Source organism: Miscanthus floridulus, chromosome 2, assembly GCF_019320115.1.
Source record: "Miscanthus floridulus cultivar M001 chromosome 2, ASM1932011v1, whole genome shotgun sequence".
Lineage (NCBI taxonomy): Eukaryota > Viridiplantae > Streptophyta > Magnoliopsida > Poales > Poaceae > Miscanthus > Miscanthus floridulus.
Window position 1 is genome coordinate 146,703,549 of NC_089581.1, and position 22,871 is coordinate 146,726,419.

General features: G+C 42.9%; 1 pseudogene; it reads right to left on the minus strand.

Moving 5' to 3' along the window:
- Positions 1–12,895: 12,895 nt before the first annotated feature.
- On the minus strand, positions 12,896–18,065 carry LOC136540010 (probable inactive receptor kinase At5g10020; annotated as a pseudogene).
- Positions 18,066–22,871: the final 4,806 nt, after the last annotated feature.

Here is a 22,871-nt window from a genome sequence, read left to right on the forward strand (position 1 = left end):
CCCAAGGGGGTTTGTGGGGGGTTTTGAGGGCGTCTGCCGCGAAATTGACGTATTCCAACCTTCCAGGGATAAACGAGCTGAACGTGAGCATTCGTTTTTGTATTTTTTTTAACGAATTTGAGTATGGCTTTGCGCCTTTGCGTGTTCTCAAGAACAAGGGCGAATATTACCATGCGACAGATACGGATCGTTTGTCTACTTGTCTAGGCAGCAATGTCCAAAGGTGTCTAACTATAAACTATCCAAGGAATTTTTCTTTTCTGCATATTTCAGTAATATTTATTTTTTTATATATCCCTATGAATATGAATTCGTTATATTTGGAAACCGTTTGACCACAGACTGAGCTCAATTGGTTAAATTTGTTATGGTAGAATGTACAGTATAAGATTCGTACCGCAAAGTAATAACACAATCGTTTCTATTTTTGGCTAAATATTTTTTTTCATTGATATGTAAAATGCCTTGGACACATAGGCGATCAGCTGCATCCCTCGGGGGAGAGGGTGAGTGTGTAGTCCCTCTTACCCTTTTTATCTGCCGCTACGATACTCACGTCAGTCAAATTTTTTTAAATTTTACTAGATTTATAAAAAATATTATCAACATTTGTATTTTTAAATATGTTTATTAAGAAAATAGATTCAATAATTTACCTAATGATACTAATTATGTACTATAGATATTAATATTTTTTATATAATTGATCAAAGTTGAGTATGTTTGCTTTTTCGAGAAGTTGTAACACCCTAGGTGTTTGGCTCCCATAAATTGCATTTCATTTCATAAACATGTGCATCATCTATCTCATCATGCCATTGTTACTGAAACATGTATATGCAACATTCTCAATTATGTTTGTTTCATACTTGATTGCTTGTGAATGGTAGTTAGTGCAACATGTGAATGCAACATGAGTTTCTCATACCTTGAAACATGGCAACATGGTAGTAATTTGACAAGTTTAAAATTACAACAAAGTCATGAAACATGTGAAACATGGAATTGCAACATTAGGGTAAATTGAGTGTTTTGTTGTTTCATCACATGTGATACTTAGGAGTTGGTGTAGCACTTGTGTAGAGTGGTTAATTATGGTCTAATACACCTTAACTATACTTAGGGTAATTGATGGGACATTGTTCATGAGGACCAAAATGACTAAATTGCCCTCTAGGTGGAGGTTTGACTATAGGATGACCTATAGAGTGACTCTGTTTGACTGATTAAAAAGTCCAACCTAGAGACCTTGCATGGATGTGCACCCTTTACCAAAGTTGTAGCCAATTTATCAAGGAACAAAAGTCTCAATATGACCATCTCATGAAAATGGCTAGAACATGCTCAAACAGGGCCCACAAGTCAGGTTTCCCTGCTGATTTCAGACTTAGAAAATTTTCTTCAGTCAAGCCCCGACTTATAGTTTCATGAGCCCCTCTTTGCGACCGTGTATCTCCCAATCCAGACCGAATTAGTCCAAAGCCCCAATTGACAATGTTGTAGTACTCCTGTAGCTCTACAAATTTGTTGTTACTACCTACCGTTAACTCGGGCTGGATTATGAGATTTGAGGCGATGAATCGACGCTGTCAGTCGTGCCACCGGACCCTGATTCAGGCATTTCAGAAAACATTCAGTGAACGCCGTGGCTGACCCGTTCAGAGGCTAGCCACCGCATGGCATGCATGCTCAGCTAGCGCCTCCACGTCGCGAGCCGTGCTCCTAGATGAAAGCCAAGCCAGCGCCTCGCTCACTCCCTCTTCATCTCGCCATTTCCCCCTCTGCCGTTCTCTTCCACGCGAGCGCGGTGACCGGGAACACCGTGACGCTACCGAGCCAAATCACCCTAAACCGAGCGCCATTGTTCGATTCCCCTGAACCACAGCACCACTGTGAGCCCCTCCACGTCCTCGACCTCACCGTAACCTCGTCTTCGCCTCAGGTAGGGCTCACCGTGAAGGCGGCTCCACCGGGTCACCATGTTCACCGCCGGCCGAGCTCGCACGTGGCTGTGCCGCTCGAGCCTCTTACTGCCCCCTCCTTCCCTTGCTTTAGGTCCAGTTAGTGATGCTGATGCTCGTAGGGTAGGCCATTAGGGCCGTGATGCCGTCGGCTCGCCGGAGCTGGCCAACCCGCGGGCGTACGCCGCCATGGCCGTCGCCATTCCCCCTAGCCACCGAAATTGCTATAATTGATGGTACCCCTAGGTGCGCACAGGGTGAGGTGAACACGCTGGTATCCGGTGGCCTCGCCGGAGCTGCCACCGGCGACGAGCTATCCGTCGTCGCTCTTCTTCCCTCCCCTATCTTTCTCTCTGACTAGCGGGGCCCGCTTGTCAGCAGCCGCGCGCGGGCGGGAGCCGACCGTGGGCCGCGCCTGTGCTTCTGGGCCGCGCTGGCATGTGCGGAGCGCGTGCGTTGCGGGCCACAGTGTTTTTCCTGGGCCGGCCCAGCAGTAGTGGATAGGGTTTCCATTTTGTTTTGTTTTATTCTTTTTCACAGATTTGGGTACAGATTCAAAAATGTATATCTCTTGGTTGGTAGATCCAAATGATGTGGTTCCAATTTTGTTGAGTCCCTGGTAATGTCTAGTTTATACTAAAAATATAATTTATGCCATGTTCTGTTATGAAAAATGGAGTTGCTAATTATCTCTTTTAATCATAGTGGGAAATAGGGGTAATTATATCTTTTTCTATGTAGCTCCAAATGGCATGAAATTTTTATGGTGTACTGCTCATATCATGAATAGCTTGTAGTTAAATTTTCATACACTTTGGACACTGTATGTAGGAGTTAGGTAATTCTCTTGTTTGCATGGATGGATCTTGTGTGAATTTTCATAATTTTTCTATAGATCCAGTAAAGGTAAAATTTGGTGAGTGCTATTATTATGCTAGAATGATACTAGCAAAAATGTGAAATCTATTGCTTGATACTTTTTAATAGGGTTTCCTAATTATGCTAGAAATAGACCTGCCATCTATTATTTTTGATACAGCAAGTTCTGCTTGTCCAATTGCTTTGAAAATTTTATGGTAGTCTATGTGAAGCATGAGGTAGCTACTGTAATTTTTGTAGATTTTTCTGTATAGTGTTACTATATGTTGCTTTAATCACCTAATTAACTAAATAAATTAGAAAAGGACATTAAATAATTTATTTAGAAGTTGGCACTATACTTTCTGATGTTCCTCTGTTATGCACAACAAGTTGGTAAACTTGGTTTAGGTCCAATTATGCTTTTGCATCATCACTAAATATTTAATTTAGTAAACCTGTCATTTCTGGACAGATTCTATGTTTACTTTAATTCAATTTGGTTAACGTAAGAATCATGCTTTGATGTTTACAAATGATTTGTAGAGAATTTCATAAGCTTTCCAGAATGTCCTCTTGCAAGTCATTTGAATTTGTAGAACTCTTGTTGTGATTGAATTAAGGAACTGCTCATTTGCATATGAAACCTTAACTATTGATTTAAGTATGCCTTTACTATTCCTAAACTTGTGGTAATGTTCCTAGGTGTTAGGCCTTTAACTGAAGATGAGCATCTTTATCTTAGGTTATGCAAGTTAGGTAAGTTGATCTTGTTCTTCGAGTAAGTTAGATACATGTTTTAAAGTGATTTGAATAGAGCTATTCTTAATCGGTAAACGAGTGTCCAGTGATGTTTTCATTAAATACTTACTGTTATCCATTCATCATGAGCATCATGTCATTCCTTATGCATTCCATGATATTTATCTTGTGCATCTGCATGCAATAGGTGTACCGGAAGGAGTGACACTGCTGGAATTCAAGGAACCGAGCGGGGAGCAGCAGCAGCCAACACCGAAGGTTCAGGAGGTGCAGACCTCGGGAGAAGTGCCAGACGACGTCGTCGTTGAGTGCCCGGATCACCATCCGTGCAACTTTGTGAAAGGCAAGCCCTAGAGCATATTAAGCCTCTTAACTTCTGAAATGCAATTAAAAGTATTATTGTTACATATATATTGTTGCATTAAGTTTAGGTGTTGGATGCAAACACTTGCTGCATTGGTTATCCAATCCTTGTCTAGATATTGATACCCTGAATTCTATGTAGCTCAGGCTCGTGTAGTGCTTAGCCCTGCTTAAACGCGGTAGAAGTCAGGTGATTTCCTGTCACCTGGGAGCTATAGGGATATACATATGGCACGGTTGGCTATATTTGCTATCGTGGAAAAGAATCTGTCTTAATTTGAATTGAAGACCGGGCGGAGGCTTGCCGGTTTGTAGTGACTCTGTCTATGTCGCTTAAGGACCGAATCTTGGAGCCTTTCCTGTTCATGTTGAACGCATGCCTCTCTCTTAGTTAGCCGGGTCTGGAGACCTGACCATGAAGCCGAGTAGCTCAACTCAGGCCAAGAGTCGATAAGTATAAAGTATGTCTCGAAAGGGAGCCGTAGGCGTGAGTCCAAGGGCAGGTGATTTAAAAGTCCTAATCGTCCTGGCAGAAGGGTAATCCCTGAGAGTGCTGGCGCTGATCGAACCCAGCGAATTTGGTTCCTGAGTTGTACCAAAGGTGACCCACGGCTACCCTTGCAAAGTATGCCAGGGTGAGAGTTAGGAATACCCCCTCAGCTGAGTTGTAATTTGATTCGAGTCACCGTCTCTCACCGGTTAGTGAGAACTTGACGGACTTATCTTCAAAGTAGATACACTAAATAACATAATGGTTCAGGAATGATGGTATGATGATGACAGCCTTATTATACCTGATATGGTTAATATTGGTTGCTCCTAATAAGTGAGTGCTCTAGTACAGGTGCTAATCTAGTGGACAGGTAAATGATGATAAACTTGATGCTAAGTTTAAATTGGTCACTATATTCATAAGCTCTTTTATGCAACTGTGTCAAGCTAGCCCACCTCATAAGCCTTGCATGACCCTTGGTGTCCTTTATTTCTGATTTTGATGGGTAAGTCTAGCTGAGTACCTTCTCATACTCAGGGATTTATCTCCCACCTGTTGCAGATGACCTAGTTCTACTTTAGGTTGTTGTAAGTATTGCCTTCTCCTGGCTAGGGATGAAGACTAGACCGTTGGGCGTGGTCTCTCCTAGTTCTCGTACCTGAAGATGCTTTTGGTGAGATAGGACTAAGATCTGGCAATGTATTTGAAACTATGAAGTTATGTACTAAACTATGTTGCTTCCGCAAATTTGAACTTGGTTTGTAATATTTTATTTGAACTCTAATGGATGTAATCCGAATGCCACTTGTGAAATGTTGTAACGAATGATGTGTTGTGTTGAATCACTACGGTCTTGGTTTGTATGTCGGGAGTTGTTTGAAGTCCTTCGTGATTTCCTGGACTACCGGAATTATGGGAGCTTAAGTACAGGGATTTAATCACTTCGGTGATTGTTTTTGTACTTACAGTCCTTATAATTTGGTCGGTTCTGTTACAGAAGTGAGAGTAACAAAATAAATAAAAAAGACGGAGGGAGTATGTACTGAAGAGAAGCTATTAGAAAAGGATCGTTTGAGAATGACGTACATCCCAGGCATCTACGTGTCTTTCCCTTCGCCAAAAAGACCACCAAGCTGATGGAAGGAGCCCCAAGGTCTTCCCCTTGGACATGGTTTGAGCTTAGAGGGGCCTCCCACCCTCTAGCTTGGTGGAGAAGATGAAGAAAGGATAATGAGCTTCACCACCAACAACAAGCCCTCTGGTCCAACCTAAAGCCCTAGGCTCGGGCTCCATAGAAAACTAAGCCTATCCAATCTCATCAACCAGGTAGGCTACTCATGGATGATATTTACCTAGACAAGGCCGCCCTGCTCCTTCGCCGGGAGCGCCATCCACGTCGCCGTAGTTTTTTCCATCGTTGGATCTTGCAATCCGATGGCTTAGGTTGCTCCCGCGAGATTCTACCAAATCAGCTTCTGCTTTTTACTGTACAGCTTCTACCCGCTCTCTCTTCCGTAAGAATCAACCTACTCTTGCTTCTTGTCAGAATCTGGGCAAATGAATATATACTCAGCTTCCCTTCTCTTCCAATGTTCAGATACTTCTTTGCCCCTACCGATCCATCCATAAAAAAAGGAAAAAAAACAGCTCCTCCCTCTCTTCTCCCTCATTCTCCGACGCCCACAGGGGCGACGACGATGGCGCCGTGCGCTAGCGCCGCGCCGCGGCCTCCCTCCCTCCCTCCTCCTCCTCCTCATCCGTCTCCTCCTCCCCTCTCCCCTTCCCTCCCGAGACGGTGGCGGAGCGCGTGACACCGATGCTTGCCTGCAGGCGGCGTGCTGGCACGGTTGGAGCCCGGCGGCTCCCTTCCTCCCCCCCATCCTCCGCGAGGACTCCTCAATGACTCCTCAGATGGGTCCCGTGCACTCTCCTGTGCCCGACAAAACCCTAGGGTTTGTCTGTACGGCCAGACGGCATTCAGGCGCCGCGCAACCTCCTCGGCGTCCTGTTCTTCATCGCGCCCTTCGCCGCCGACGAGTATCCAGGTACGATCGGCCCCTTCGCTTCCCTTCCTGCTGCGCGAAACCGAGCACCCAAACCTTGAACTTCTCTAATTTTTGGATAAGGCAGCTTAGCGTAGAAATTGCGTCATACATGCTCAGCGACTCTTCAATGGCCTTATCTCTCCAGGTACTAACCAATTCGAGCTCTTTTTTCACGAATATTCAGAGTTCATCTGCAGTATAGATGTGAGCCATTTATGTTTTTGATGATTCAATGAAGCACTATGCTATGGGCTGGTTCTTTGAGATCATGGTTCTGCATATTTTGTTGTTTGTAGCAGTAAGAATGGGACAATAGTTGCTTGCGTGTTTGATAAAATGCACACCACTGGTTCACATAGCTCCAAGTATTAAGTTCCTGTTTAATTTGGACAGCTACCAAAAGAAGTCGGTAAACAATTTGTCTGCCACCAAATTTTCCAGTGTACTCTATAGCAGCGAACAATTTCGTATGAAGAATGAAAACCTATAGCATGTGTTTCTAGCCTGATTGGTTGGCCATGAGGATATCTATTAATTAGAATGGACCTGCCATTTTTTCCATTCAGGTTGGAACAAGCATGATTACAAGTGGATGCGAAACTGCTGAGAGTAATTGATGAATTTCGTAACAGCAGCTGGGAACCCCATGGGGCACAAATCTTGGTTCTGCGTTGGTCAAAACAAAGGCGGCAAAGAAGGAGCAGGAATACCTACTTACAGCAGCGACAGATTATGCGTAAGTAAAGGTATACAAGCAGCAGCATCTGTTAATGATTTTTAGGCCCTCCTCATCTTTTGCAATAGATATATAGGCTTCATTGAAAATTTTGAATTAACCCTTTCCTGATTTTCCATAGTCATGGGTTCCAATCTAAGATGTCCCAAATGATTGCTAACTGCAGAGAACGATGGCCTCATACTACCGTCCCTCATGATGAAATGTCTTCCTTGCTCAATTTGCTCTGAATAGCTATTGGATCTCAAAAATTGAAACCTGAATTTTTCATAATGTTTCAAGGTTTGTGCCTGATCTTGTGATCACCCTACCTGAATATACATATCTCTATTCTTGTAGTTAAGTGCAGTTGTCTCGTCTATATTTTACTTTGAAGTGTGTTTGCAGATAAACTAAATTAACAAGCCATCTGTCTCATTCTTTATTATTAGTGTTTATGTGGTTGCGAGCATTTTTCTGCTATGGTAATTTGTATCAAAGAGGGATTAGAAGAACAGTGTGTGAGAAGCCATAGTCGTATTGGTGTCTAATTAGACATCAACCTGGTTTAGATTCTTAAATATTTACAGAAACCAGTGGGAAGTGCATTAACTGAGATAGCTTACAGTTTGCATGTAGTTTGGTGACTATTCAGGTCAGCGTGCAGTGATCTCTAGAAGGTTCAGATGTGTGTACAGAAAGGAATTTTGGGTTGGGTAGTCTTATAGCAGTCCGTTACAGATCAGATGTAAGTTTAGTTCCATATATCCCACGTAAATTCTCAGATTCTAGTCTGACCCTGTAGTGTGGGCTTGCGTTTCCTTTTATTTTAATTCCAAATTATAAGTTTAGTTCCATATATCCCAGCTAAATTCTCAGATTCCAGTCTGACCCTGTCTTGCAGACTCGGGTTTCCTTCTATTTTAATTCTAAATTCATCTCTTCCATAGATGTTTTTCCCTGATACCTTGGAAAATTACATTTGAATAAATAAGCCAACATACCTTTTGTTTCTGTGAACAAATAATATTGTTACTGCAAAATTACATTTGAATAGATGTTTCATGGACTGTGATAATATTGCTATGTTTCTGTAAGAAAAAAAAGAGGCCATGGTTCACGCTTTTAGTTTCCATTTTGATGGGCGATTCCCTTTTCTGTTAGCTGCTTGGCTTTACTGCAGTTACCTCATTGCTTGGCATAATGCAGGTTTCCTCTCTGCATTGCAGGTAAACATCTTAACCCCCAAACTTCTTGCGACTCAGCTGAGCAGCACATTGCAAGGTATGTTGTGGAGATTAATTTGTTATCATTACTACTATATTGTTTGCCGCTTCCATCTTGTGCTCCTAAATTCATGTTGATGGCTCTGGGGTTCCTAATTCATGCCCCATGCTATATTATAGTAACTTAAAGTGGGTCTACACAGCTTATTCCATTCCTTCTGCTCTATCAGATATCAAAAACTATTAAAAATATATATTTTTCTGGAAGAAGACTCTATGTCTATATCCTCATGCCACCTTTACCTGCTAATTGGTTGTTTCAACCGACAAATATTTAGTGAGCACACATTTACAGTTAATAATTGGATGTCTGGTTTACTCCCGGTCTTCCATCTTTTCATGTTCCCTTGATAATTTTGGGGTGTTACTTACTATTTTGCAAGCTGCGCTTTTGTGAAAAAGCACCGGTCATTCTTGTGGTACAAAGTACGTTTCCATTTAAAAGCTTAGCCAACTTGGTTTTCAGGTAAGTCAGCTGCTCCACGTGGAACCGCCTCAGCCTGTCTCTACTGAATCAGCTTTTTGACATACTTTTGGCTTGGCCTAAACATGGTGCATTCTTTACTCAGATTTACTAATGCTTTCACACTGTGTTCTCATTTGAAAGGCATGAGAGATGAAAAAGAGCTTTCTAGAGTGCTTGATCACAAATTAATTTGGATCTGCGCTATTCAATGTCGGTTTTCCCTAACTGTACTTCTCATTTCCCTATTGCTATGCAGGATATGATCTTGATAAGTGGAGCTACCTTCCTCTCTATAGATTTGCCTGAGCTCCAACGTCAACCTTGGTTACCTACCTGGTCTACTTTCGGTGCGCTATCTTCGAGGCTAAAAATAATGCTTACAAGGTACTACACCATTGCTGCCCTGTTCGCTTCCTTGATGAACTTATAATTCCAAATGCATTGCATTTGTACATTGACACCCTCAGTATCAGTTTCTCTATTGAATTTCTCATTATCTTTGAAGATCCCTGACATGCCGTATTGCATAGGTTTTACAGATTTCTATTATTATCTGTTGTTGTCGATTTGAGTAATTTAGTATGTGCTACCTAGCAATCTCAAGTTCTCAGCAGTTTGAGAGGAACTATCTTTTCCTGACTGGAATTATGGTAGTTTTCCCAAGTTTAGATGGCAACCAAGAAAGTTCTCCTTATATTCTAAGCCAACGTATCCCTCAGTAATATGCTTCTGACCCTACAGTTTCTCTTTAGTGCATCTACCATCTCTTTCATTCCAAGCGTTCAGTCTGATGAGCATTTCTTCTCTACTGATTTAGGCAGCTGCTTCCCCAGCAGCAGTAGCATAGGTGTGTCTGCTGAATGTTGCCGATTCTATCACCATGATCTTGGCATTGGGAAGCGAGCTGCCAAATAGTTGTTGTCGTTCAAAGAAGAAAGGTTGGGATAATACTTCTACTTTGAGCTGCATTGAATAAATTATTTCTGCACTCCACAGTCTAGGAGTATATCTCTTAGGGATGGAGACATGGACAATGTGTCAGATACTGCTATCAGCACTTGGCTTTCTTACAAAATAACATTTCTTTCTCGGCCCGTCGTAGCTTGATAGGACCCCCTCGGGGAAATAGCTGGGATGACCAGCGGTGTTGGCAAGCCCTCGGTGTTGGCGATGTCCACTTGCCACCTTGGTTAATTTCAATCTGTTATATAATTCATGGTTGGTTGCGGCATGTGTTGTTTTCGTAGGTTTCCTTTGTCTACTATTATTTATGCATTTTACCTTTGCTTGTCCCACATTACTTTTCATGCTTTGTGCTAAGTGTATTGATTTATGAGCAATTTGTGAGAAAAATACATTGTTATAGTACTTGGCCGGCCTGTTGGAAAATATTGCATGTAGAAACAATTTGGACTCATCTTGCATTGGTTGGTTGTTGGAAGGAATTTTAACGAAAGGAGGTTGCCTACATAGTTATTCATCATTATTCAGTTTCATGCAAGTTATTCACCAAGATAATTATAGTATGACAGCACCCTATGTAAGTAAATTGTATCCAATATGAAACTGAGCTATGTTGGAAGGTGTCTCTTCCACCAGGCACTCCTAAAATTAATTGTACTTCGTTTTTGTCATTCATCTTAATATCATCGTGATCATATAGATTACATATATTCATGTAGTTACCTGTCCCTTAGTATTTACTGCAAATTGGTCCTTGCTTATTGCGAGACTGCTTTTAGTTGTTAGAAACCATGGTTATGGCAGGTGGTTAAACACCAGCACCTGCATGTAGCAGTCCTATGCAAATAGTGGGGAAAGGAAGGTATTAAGCAGCTCTATCATGCTCAGCCAATAATATGTTGCCAAAAAATAGTATTCTTTATGATCCTGAGGGGCCTTGTTTTCATTATATGCTAAATAAAATTCATGTGATTTTAGGTAGTTGCCTGTAATTTTGGATTACAGCTGTCTGGTCTTTTAATACGAGCAAAATGGATGTCATCAAAGTTACATATGGGACATGGATGAGACAATTATTTTGCTCAAGTCACTTCAGGGGCTTTTCATGGCCTCAACGATTGTGAGAAAATTAATGAAATAGGGCAGCGATGGGAAAACCTTTGTTAACCTCTGCGATTACCACTTCTTTTAGGAGGTCAGTTAGTACTTCCATACATGCTACCTGTGTACTACATGAACAAATGGTATACAATTTTTCCTTCATTGTTCTGCTTAAGACATTTATCTGCTCGTTTTTTTGTATATGTTGTTTCACTTTTTAAGCTCGTCTCTTAATTTTATTCAACCGATGTTGCTATTTTTTCCATTCTAGGATATTATTTTATATTGCTCATAGCAGTTCTGTCCAGTTACCCAGCTCAATGCACTTCCACACCTGTTGAAGCACTTATGATGGCCAAGAGAAGCTTCAGTTCAGTGCGAACTTCCTATAACATGATGCTTGGACTATGGTGGTTTTTTTGGACAATAATCCTATCTCTATATAAATGAAATAGATGAAATGATGAGCTCACCTATGTTACTTATACCAAAATTTAGTCAGATTTGAGTGAACTGTGATATTAATCCAATGACTGTCTGATGATCCAAGCAAGTTTTGTGATTCCAATCTCCAGTTCAGGTGTGTACCTAGGCAGCTTGGTGTGTACCTAGGCAGCTTGGTACCTAGATGAGCCAGTACATTTTAGATAGAGTGCTATAGTTACTAGATGTACACTGTAGTTTTATTCATAGTTTCCTCTCAGTTTTCTACTTTAGCTTTTCACCTTGCAGCATGTAGCAGGCGCTCAAATGAGCTTTTATTTATGCTGCCCGTACCAAAATTGACTTTGAGCAAGCTTGGTTTGATGATCTCAGTGGCCATCTGTGACTGACATTGTGGATAGCCTAAAGGCCTCTTCCAGCCCTTTGAAGACTGTAAACTAAAGGTTATTGTAGTCATGCACAAGATGTAGAATTTGTTCTAAGTCAAAAAAAGAATGTAGCCATGCTCTGAGCAGCTTATGTATGTTCTGTTTTCTCTGATGTAACATGTGTTTATGTCAATCTATTATATATCTATTGTAATGTGCCACCACCAAATATTATGTCTTCGAGTCACATCTATTCTTTGTCATATGGATATCGAGATTATTTCATTTATCAAATAGTCAAAAAAAATACCAGGTGCAAAACCACGTTATTTAGCTACTTGACGACAGAGTCCACACGCTTTCACGCTTTCCAGAATGGGCGCGCCCCTTATACTAATGGACCAATGAACCTAAGACTGGAGCCAGCAATAACATATAAGATATGTTGGTACATATGTTTATTCTCGCATGTCTACCATTACTTCACCACGGGCGCGCGAATGCGCGCGCAACAATACTAGTAGAGCTTCATCTTGGCACTATCAACTCAATGTACCTACTCCCTCGGTCCCATATTATTTGTCGTTTTTTGTTTCCGTACCACAAGTTTAACTAGATTTATAGAAAATACGTGCAATATTTATATTTCCAAATAAATTTATTATAAAAATAAATTTAAAGATCTGTCTAATGATATTAATTATGTATAATAAATATTAATATTTTTTATTTAAAATTAGTTAAAGTTATTTATCAGGAAGTGAGAACGACATATATTTTGGGACATAGGGAGCAGAGCCCTCTAGCAACATCTAGGAACAAAGCTCGATCCTCTCTCAGCAAATTCGAAAATGGGCAGTGCTTTTGCCAACCTCCCTCTCTCTGTTGAAAAAGCATATCTTCTTGCTGCATTCCTCTCCAGCCTTGATTATGTGTGAAGCAAGAATCGCCCGTTTCTGTAAGAATCAGATACATGGAAGCATCAAGCAACATTATTAAGATGATACATGGAAGCATCAAGCAACATTATTAAGATGATATGCCCTCTGCTGAAGGCTCCAGGTCAGAAATATATTATATTCACAAAAGGCGCTGGCTTCTGAATTACAAGTTCATGCTCTGAAAGAGAATCTTGGAATATCTAACTGTAAATATTTGGGAATTTGATTACTGTTACATACGAATACATACCACGGGAGAGCAACAAATCAATAAGACTTTCTTTATTTTCCTTTCCTTTTTGATGTCTGAAATCACAATGCACAAACTTATTCTCGCAATCATCTACTGCTAAAATTGTGAACTAGGTAAAAACGAATCAACTATTCCCAGAAAGAGCGACCCAAACAATGAATTCTCAAGGAGACTACACACACATCACCCCCAAAATCCTAGCAATTGTTAGTATACCCTCCAAGTTTCCACAAGCTCATGTAAGTACGAGATGTACACTATCAAGAACTACGGTCACGACGATAGGGACAAGAGATCCTCAAACACCGTTCGGATCTCCGGCCTCTCGGATGCGGACCGGATACACCGGATCGCTATGCGCAGCATGCCATCCAGCGCATTCGGGGTGCCTTCCGAGCTCTCAACATCCGTGATGTGCCGGTCATAGCACTCTGAGACACGCTCCTCCAGAGCCAGCATCCTCACCCAGTCGGTCAGGTCGACCACGCCGTCGTTCATGCAGATGATCTCACCAGCAATCTTCCCTGTCAGCAACTCCAGCAGAATGACACCAAAAGCGTACACATCGCTCTTCAGAGATGGGCATGGCTTGCTGGTGCTTGAAAACTCAGGTGGGGAATATCCTAGGGCACCAGCGTTTAGGACCTGCTCGGCCATGCCGATCGGAGTCATCAGCCTGTGAAGGCTGTAGTCAGTTACCAGAGCAGATGGAGTGGAGTTCTGAATCAGGACGTTAGACGACTTGATGTTGCCATGTGGAATCACCCGCTCATTGTGCAGGTAATCTAGACAGCGGGCAATTACGATCGCAATATTCAGCCGCTGTCCAACTGATAGGGGTGGGAGATTCCGCTCATCAAATTCTAGAAAGAAGAAATATGCATCAGAAAACGTCCATATTGAGCACGAAACAGAAAGTGTTGAGTAAAGGGTGAAGGAAGGAACCATCTTACCAGACAAGTAGGTAGACAGAGATGTCGCATCTACATAGTCTGATATCATGATCCTCTCATGCTCTTTGGGGCCCCAGTAGTAACCACGCAACGGGACAAGATTGGGATGTTGTACACTACCAAGCTTCTTTATTTCACGGGAAAATTCTTTCTTACTCTTAGCAAAGCCCTCCTTCAGCCACTTCACTGTCAGCATGTACCCATTGTCAAGAGTAGCCCTGTAGGATGTCCCATGGCAGCTCCTGCCAATTATCTCGGCAGGGGCACGAGAGAGCTCTTCAGCCGTGAACACAACTGAATTGTCGAAAAGATGTAAATCCCCAACCAGTTTATCAGGAGAGTGCACTCTAAGGATAGAGTGATGATGCTGGGAGTGCGCATCAGGAGGTGACGATGACAAAGAAGGCATCGAAGACTTTGTGCTGTCTTTAATGGCTGAGCTACTACCTGCTGGTTCATTGAAATAAGCAGCATCAATTGGCACATCTTGGGCTTCATGCTGTCTTTCCTTGCCAGGCAATGGAACAGCTCCATACTCTGCAGAAGGTGACGATCCTAATGTTACATCTTGCACTCCACTTGTTGAAGTTTCTGCACTTCTCTGACTCTGAGCACTCTGGCCTTGAGTCACATGTTGTTTACCTTGGCCAGTACCTTTATCGCTACTCTTCCAGCTATTGATCTTCCAATGAACAAGCAAAAGCACAATAATCCCAGTAACAAATACAACGACAGAGATAATCAATGCATATAGAATCCCACGCTTCAAGCCGTGTCTGCCCTCATCTGATTTGTCAGAGCCATTTGGTGATTCGGAGCGAGGAAGAACAAGTAATTCATTCCCTGGATGGAAAGATGAATCTGGGAATTTCAACAAATTACTTGGAACAGAGCCAGACAGGTTGTTGTAGGAAACATTAAATTCGACCAGATCATCAGGGAGGCCATCAGGTATGCTACCATTGAAATTGTTGCTTGATAAGTCAATGAATAACAAATTCTTCAGTTTGGTGATTGCTCTTGGGATTTGGCCAGTAAAGTTGTTCTGACGAAGGTTCAGCAATGTCAATGCACTCAAATCACCAATGCCCACTGGCAGCCAGCCATTCAAAAAATTGCTTGAAAGATCAACATATGAGAGGTTTGAAGTTTGCACAGGAAGAATAGACAAGTCTATAGAAGTCGAGTTCTTGGTATCAGAATTTCGAAGGGGGAGAGTCCCTGCAAAACTGTTGCCTGAAAGATTTAGAAAAGTCAGCTTAACCGCTGTAAACAGACTTCCAGGCAAAGGTCCATGCAGCTCATTAAGACTGAGGTCAATGGAAATCAGCTCTGGATAGGTTCCAAGAACAATTGGCAGTTGTCCTGATAGCAAGTTGTTGGAAATCCTCAAAGATGTCAGCCTCAAAAACTGGGTTGTCTCATTTGGCCAACTTCCTGTTAATCTGTTTGAGCTCAGATCAACCATCTGGAGATAATTTCCCCATGTTCGGGCAACTGATAAGTTCCCATACAACATGTTTCCACTCAGATCAACTACTGAACAGCTTCCAAAAGTGATCGGTAAAGTTCCCTGAAGACTATTGTGTGACAAGTTTAAGTACTTCAAGTTTGTTGATGTCACACGTCTAATTGGACCTGTGTAAGAAAAAAAGGGGACACAGTAAATAAAGGCAACCAGCATTATGATTGTTAAATGCTATACATTTTATAAATGATTGAAAACATAGCATGCATGCCAGTGCCAAAGTTAGACAAGAAATGTTTTAGGAATTTAAATAAAAAATTATCATTTAAACGAAAAAGATTTACGAATCTCACAAACTATCTTATTGAAACTTGCAATCAACACCTCCAAAAAAATGCAAACAACAAGGTACCACAGGGAAAATGTTGTCAAGAACTTAAATTTCTACTGCCATTTTCCTAACTAATTTATTATGATATAGCTGGGAATGACCAAACTTGATCAGCAAATATATTCTCTTTCGATGTCATTGATCTAAAGAGGAGGAGGAGGAGGAGTATAAAATGTGAGACAACTAGCTGAAAAACATAGCTTTAGCTGTGCACACTGGAAGTCTCAAAATTGAACAATCACTAATAGCAAATGTATCTTTGGAGTATAATGGCAATTAGTATACCAGTAGTCAGTAAACTAGAGTTAGAAACTTTCATGGTGACTTCAGAAGAAGGAAATGAGCAATTTCCCTTCATGTGTAATAGGTGCTTCAGCTGATCCATTTTGAGACTTCCAGCGTGCACACTTCTTGTATGCTTTAAAATTGTATATTGTTTAGTCGCAAAACAAAAGTATACTGCCTATGGAAAAAAGAAGATGGTGGCAGGTCAATGATTTAACATCAATCCTTTACATGTGTCTCATTATAATATGCTGGTTTAAGCATTAGGAAAATGTTATGGGGAAAGAAACATGCATAAGAGCGAGCTGAATGCAATGTTTAAGATAAGCATGAGACTAAGAGTAGGAAAATTATCTGACCTGTAAGTTGGTTGCAACTAAGGTCAAGTTCAGTCAGCACCATAGAGGTCTCCCTAAAGAATGCTTCTGGGATAGGAGCCAGAAAAATTATTGTTCTGCAGGCGCAGCACCTTGAGGGAGATCACAAAACTGAACTGCGGGATACTGCCACTGAGCATATTGAAACTCGCATCAAAAACCTCAAGGCTGTCGAACAAAGGCATCGGAACACTGTCAAACAATGTCCCTGACAGCACATTGTGGCTAACATTCAAGTACTGAAGCGTGCTAACCACAGATGAGTTGTCAGAGATCGATGCCAAGGACCCCGAGAACTGGTTGCAAGCTTAAATCAACATGGACTGGGCTCTGCAGCTGCGCGAATACATCGTCCCAGTTTACCGGTGAAGCCATTGCCGTGAAGGTCCAAGTACTTCAATTTCCTCAAATTCCGGAAACCCAAAGGCAACGCGCCACGAAAACCATTGGAAGAGAGATTGAGATAGCCCAAACCTGCCAGCTTAGTCAACTCAGACGGAATTGGACCAGAGAACCTGTTGCTAGACAGATCCAGCAACTGCAACGACGCCATCGACCCCAGCTCACCCGGCAAGAACCCTTCTAGCTTGTTGTCTGACAGGGACAAGTTCCTGAGCATGGGCATCCTCGCGAGCACCGACAAGCTAGCATTCCCCACGAGACCAATGCCGTCGAACGCGATGGAAAGAATTTGGCCGCTGCTGCACTGCACGCCGTGCCAATCGACAGGGCAGCCGTCGGAGTCCAGCGCGCTGGTGGGGTTCCAGGGAACGGCCCTGGCGGCGGGATGGGTCTTGCCGGATGCCTCTGCCGAACTCCAGCAGTGCCTCCATGTCTGAACCAGCCCCCGCCAGGGCAGCGGAACACACGGCCCAGATCGAGAGCCACAGTACGATGGGCCGCATTGCAAGATGCTTCTTTGCAGCCAGGTTATTGAAGCAATGCTCATGCAAATGAGATGAATTAGCTTGAGATGAAAAAGGAAGTAGGGTAGGGTTTAAGCCCCTTGGAACCGAGAGAGAGGGAATTAAGGATGCAAGCTTTGAGGATTTTCAGTGTGAAAACAGAGAAATCAGGAAGGATGGAGCCAAGAAACGAACACCGCTGCAGATGTGAGCAGGCCAAGCTCCAATTTTGTCATCCAAGAAAAGAAATGGCATTGTGCTGGTTTCTTCGTCCAAGCAAGCTAGGATTACTGACCAACAACACGACGAGATGGCCTTGACGGATCTCCACTCCACCGCGACTAGACCGAGAGAGGAGCTGCGGCCGTCGGGTGGAAGGATTCGGCAGCGGCGACGCGTTAGAGCTTCCCCGTGTCAGTGCTGGAGCGAATGCGCTCCACGGAGCAAGAGGGGAATGCAGGCTGCTCCATTTTGGGAGTGGGCACGATGAGGAGCGGCGGCAATGGCGTGTGTGGAGACTGGAGAGAGTGGGCGAGACTGAGAGAGTGGGTGGAGTAGTGGGAGTGTGGGACTAGCACCGCACCGGTGTGAGCCTGCGAGGCCACCCAGCGCTGCTGGTACTGTCCGAGTGGAATCCAGGGAGAGGGAGGGAGAGGGAGGAGGAGGAGAAGAGAAGGGAGTGAGGTGTCGGTATCGGTACAGACTACAGAGGGATGGAGAAAGAGGAGCAGCTGGAAAGGATCCAGTGACCGCATTTCTTTTACACGTGATTCGAGCCCCAACCCCCTTCCCTGGCACTGTCGTCAACCAAAAAGCGTGACCGTGCAGAAAAGGTTTGCGAAATTCTTTTTGGGAGATCATCAGAAAACCGAAATAAAAAAACGAAGCAGTCCTGTGCGTGTGTGGCTTTACTTCGCAAAGGTACCTTTTGTACACGATCGTACTACTCTTATCCGAGATAACAGTAGTTTGTGTAGACACTGCTACCGCTAAGGCCCTGTTCGTTTGTCTGTAATTCGTTTTTTTCAGCTTGTTTTATTAGATAGAATGATATTTTTTTTCAAAACAAATTCGTCAAAATAATGTTTCGTCTTGCTTTTTTTGGAGAACATGTACATTATTCCTCATTCCCGTTAGCAGACTGTAGGAGTAGCCCAGTGCTACTACTTTCATCGTGCTGGTCTGGGTCCTAGTATGATTTGATGTTGCTGGTGAACTGTTTTTTTATATAAGTGCTGGTGAACTGTTGAGCGTGTGAAGTGTAGTACTCATTTCGCCATGATTCGAGGCGAGACGACGAGGGAAGCGGCCATCGAGTGCTTTAATCCCCTTTTCTCCCCCGTTGCATTTGCAGGCCCAGACGTCAGCTGCGGTGACACTGCCACCGAACATGCGCTGGGCTGAGACGCGGGTCGGAGGGGAGGACCGTGGCCGCTGGGGCTGGGACTGGGACTGGGAGGCAGGCGACGATGGCACGACGGTTCAGCCGTCATATCCTCAGTCCTGCGCTGTGCCGCTGCCCTTGGTGACGGGGCCTCGGCCCGGCTCGTACAGTAATCGCCAGTGTCCTCCGATCCGACTGCTGATAATTCATGTAGTGTACGGAGTATGTATCGACCGTGACTGCTTGCGAGAAGAGGGGGAAAAATGCTGGTTTGCGGTGGCTCCAGACGTCCAGACGGACGCGGGGTTTTTATTTGGTTTTGGTCGCTTCTGCACCAAACCAACCAACTCTGGTGCACTGATTAATTAAATCTACAGCTCGACGAACCGGACAAGTGGAGTGGAATTATTATTTCTGTGCTAGTGTGCTTAGATCTCTCTTAAGTGCTTGTTTAGTTCCCAAAAACTTTCTTAAAAGGTGCTACAGTAGTCATCACATCGAATCTTGCGATACGTGCATGGCACATTAAATGTAGACGAAAAAAAACTAATTACATAGTTTGGTTGAAAATTACGAGACGAACGTTTCTTTAGCTCCCTAGCGAAACACATGCATGGTGGTCACACGCGCACGCACGGGACAGAGCAAAAGCTTCTCCTTCAAGTAAAAGAAGAGTAGGCGAAACAAACACCTGGGCTGGGCTGGCCTTCCTTGTTCCTGCATTATGAAGCGAGAACCGGGGTCGTTTTGTTTTGGTTCGCAAATCGCTCGGCGACAGGAGCAACGAGCAGAGCGGGTCGGGACGGAGCCACGGAGGCCCCTTCTCCCCTTCCGGAGGCTACAAGACGACGCCGTGGAAAGCCAACTTGTTCGCTTCTCCGTGCGCCGTAGCGCTCGTCCGGACGTCTGTGTTTCCTGCCGCTTTTGTTTGCTTTCTGGCCACCGCGATGGCGCTGATCTACGGCCTTGTCCCCTTGCGCTGTACCGACGCCGACGCGCACAGGGCCGGGCGCGGGGCTGCCTTCTGCCTGCGAGCGACTGTGTCGCCGCGGCCGGATCCGAGGCCGTGGTGACTGGTGGGCTCCGGAGCCCGGAGGACGGGAGGAGGGATCGGTGATCGTCAGACTCAGCTGGATGTTGGCCGTGGCCGGCCCACTGGCTCCGTTCGCTTCGCTAAAAAAAAATCAAAATACTATTTCGATTAATTTGTTGTGAGAGAAAAATAATATTCTAGCTAAAAAAATAAACTGAAAATGACGAATGATAAGTAAAGCGAACAGGGTCAATTATCCATGATGATGACAAGATGCTGTTCGTTTCGGCTCAAACGATCGTGAATTGTAAGCCAGAAATACTGCTGACTGATTTGATGTGAAAAAAAAATATTATTATAGCTTATAATTCACGATCATATAAGCTGAAACGAACGAGCTGAATATTTAGCATTCCAGTAAACTGTTCTAGCTCTGTGGTAGCAGTACTAGTACGAGATAACCTCGTGCAAACGAACAAGCCGCTGGTAGTGCTGGGATCAGTGGCTCACCGTGACTTTCAACTAATTAAAAAGGTCATAATTGCTAAACAAAACATCCAAATTAAATTCCAATTACACCATCAGATTTCTTACAATAAATCCTTCAAAACAAAATCTCATATGAATATATTTAGATAAAATTTTATTAACGAACATTTATTTTACGAAGGTAGAACATTTTTTTATTGAACAGAGATGATGTTTTAAGTTCAAAACATCGAATATATATTACGTGAACATCATAAAATACATCATAAAACATCACCAACTACGTTATAGGACATCGCATACATCCTAGAACATCACACGTATACTAAATGAACATCACATGGATACCGCATAACATCACATAGATATTTACATTCTAAAATATACTATACGACATCACATGTATAATAAGTGAACATCACTAAATACACCATAAAACATCACTTAATGCATTATAGAACATCGCATATATATTACGTGAACATCACTAAAAATATCATAGAACATCATATGTATACTAAGTAAATATAAAAAAAAACATCATCAACATTACATACATATTATTGAACATCACATGTATACTATGTGAACAAGAGAAAAACATCATATGTATACATGACATAACACTAGAACATTAAATGTATACTGCATGAATATCATATATTAGAAAGATAAAAAGGTAAAAAGTAAAATTATTAAAGCAACTAATTAGAGTAAAACAACAAAGAAGAAAAAATACACATACAAACATAATTAACAAATGATAAAAAAAAGACAAGGACAGAAAAGAAAGAAAAGAAACAAAAATAAAAGAAACAAAAAAATTAAAAAAAATCACATAAAACAAAAAATATATATATATAAAATGAAGCAGAAAAAGGAAAAAGTAAAATAGAAAAGAAAAAGAAAAGGAAAAAGAAGAATAAGGAAAAAAAGAAACTAACGTAAAAATCACAAAAAACATAAAAAAGAAATATAAATAAAAAATTAAGCACAAAAAAAGAAAAAAGAGAAATAGAAAAGAAAAGGAAAGGAAAATCAATAAGAAGAATGAGGGGAAAATAAAACTAACGTAAAAATCAAATAAATAAATAAAATAAATATAAATAAAAAATGAGGCACGAAAAAGAAAAAAGAGAAATAGAAAGAAAGAAAAGAAAAAGAAAAAGAAAACGTACGCTATACGCTGGGGAAAATCAAAACTGTTGCGCGTGCATGTGGGCCGGGCGGCTCCCGTCCGCAGCCATCGCGCGCGGAAAAAGCACTCCCGTCCACAGCCATGGCACGCGGGAAAAGCATCGCACGGGAAAAATCGGCGGAAGGTTCCCGTCCGAACGCTCGGACGGGAAGAATTCCGGAGTGCACTGCCGCTCGCAGCAGCATCCCCCATCATTAAGTAATCTTCGCCGCAATCAATACAGATCACCTACCACGCCTTCTTCTAGCTACTCTGCCACACCAAACCACTACTATAGTAAAATCACAGCTGTATCTGTATGCACGTACGGAGTATGCAGCAGGCAGCAGCACTTGACAGCAACAGTGAGTAGAGCATTTGACAGCGCTCCCCTCCCCATTAAAACAACAGGAGTGTGTTCCGCGCTCGCCTCGCTCGGCCACCTGCGCCAACGCGCGAGTAATTGCTGAATTAACTCGGTCGCCGCGCCGCGCCGCGCCTACTTGCGGTGCGGTCCGGGAGAGGACCGAAGGAGGAGCAGCCCACGGCACGGCAAAAGCTCATCCTGGGCTGCCGCTCCTGTCCTGGCTGGTCGCCGGTCGCCCACGGCACCTACACGGCTACACCCTGCAGATGGAATGAAGAGCGGCGCCCGCAGGCGCCAAACTGCGCGCCAGTCGCGGGGGTGGCATCGTTGGCCCGTTTGCGTGTTCTTAAATCCGACTTTGATCTACTTTTTTTTATTCAGAATAGTATTTTTCTCTCACAAATTCCTCTAAATTTCTTTAGATTTCTTCAAATTTCTCTCGGCGAACGGGGCCGTCATCTCATCTGTGCTGCTGCGATTTTTTTTTAATTTTAACACTTTTTGGAAACTAATTTAAAATCTAACACGGTAGTTTTTTAAAAAAAACCCAACAAATATCCGTGTCACGCTATGCATGGTAGTGCGGTGGAGGGCTGACGTGGTGGCGACCGGAGTCGCTGACCGCTAACGGGGCAGGGACTGTCGCGCCCTGATCCGTGGCGCGGCAGAGCCAAATAAAACCGACGCGGCCAGTCCTGGCCCCCGCCCGGCCCTCCATGCCGCCTCCCTTCCCTTCCATTCTCCGGCCACCTCCCTCTCTCCTTGTCCTTATGCAAGGTAATGACGCACATTTTATTTTTGTTTGAATAGTAGATGTGTATATTATGAATGGGAGCCGTCGTCTATGGAAGATATTAGTTTGATTTTGTCAATGTTAAGGTTAATTATTTAGTTAGAAGTATATTTATCATGTATATTTTTGTTGCTCTAATTGTCGGTTATATTATTTTAGTTGCATTGCAAATGATTATATTTTACATTAATTTGCGTTGTTTTGATTGATGTTTAATTTGAACCGTTTTA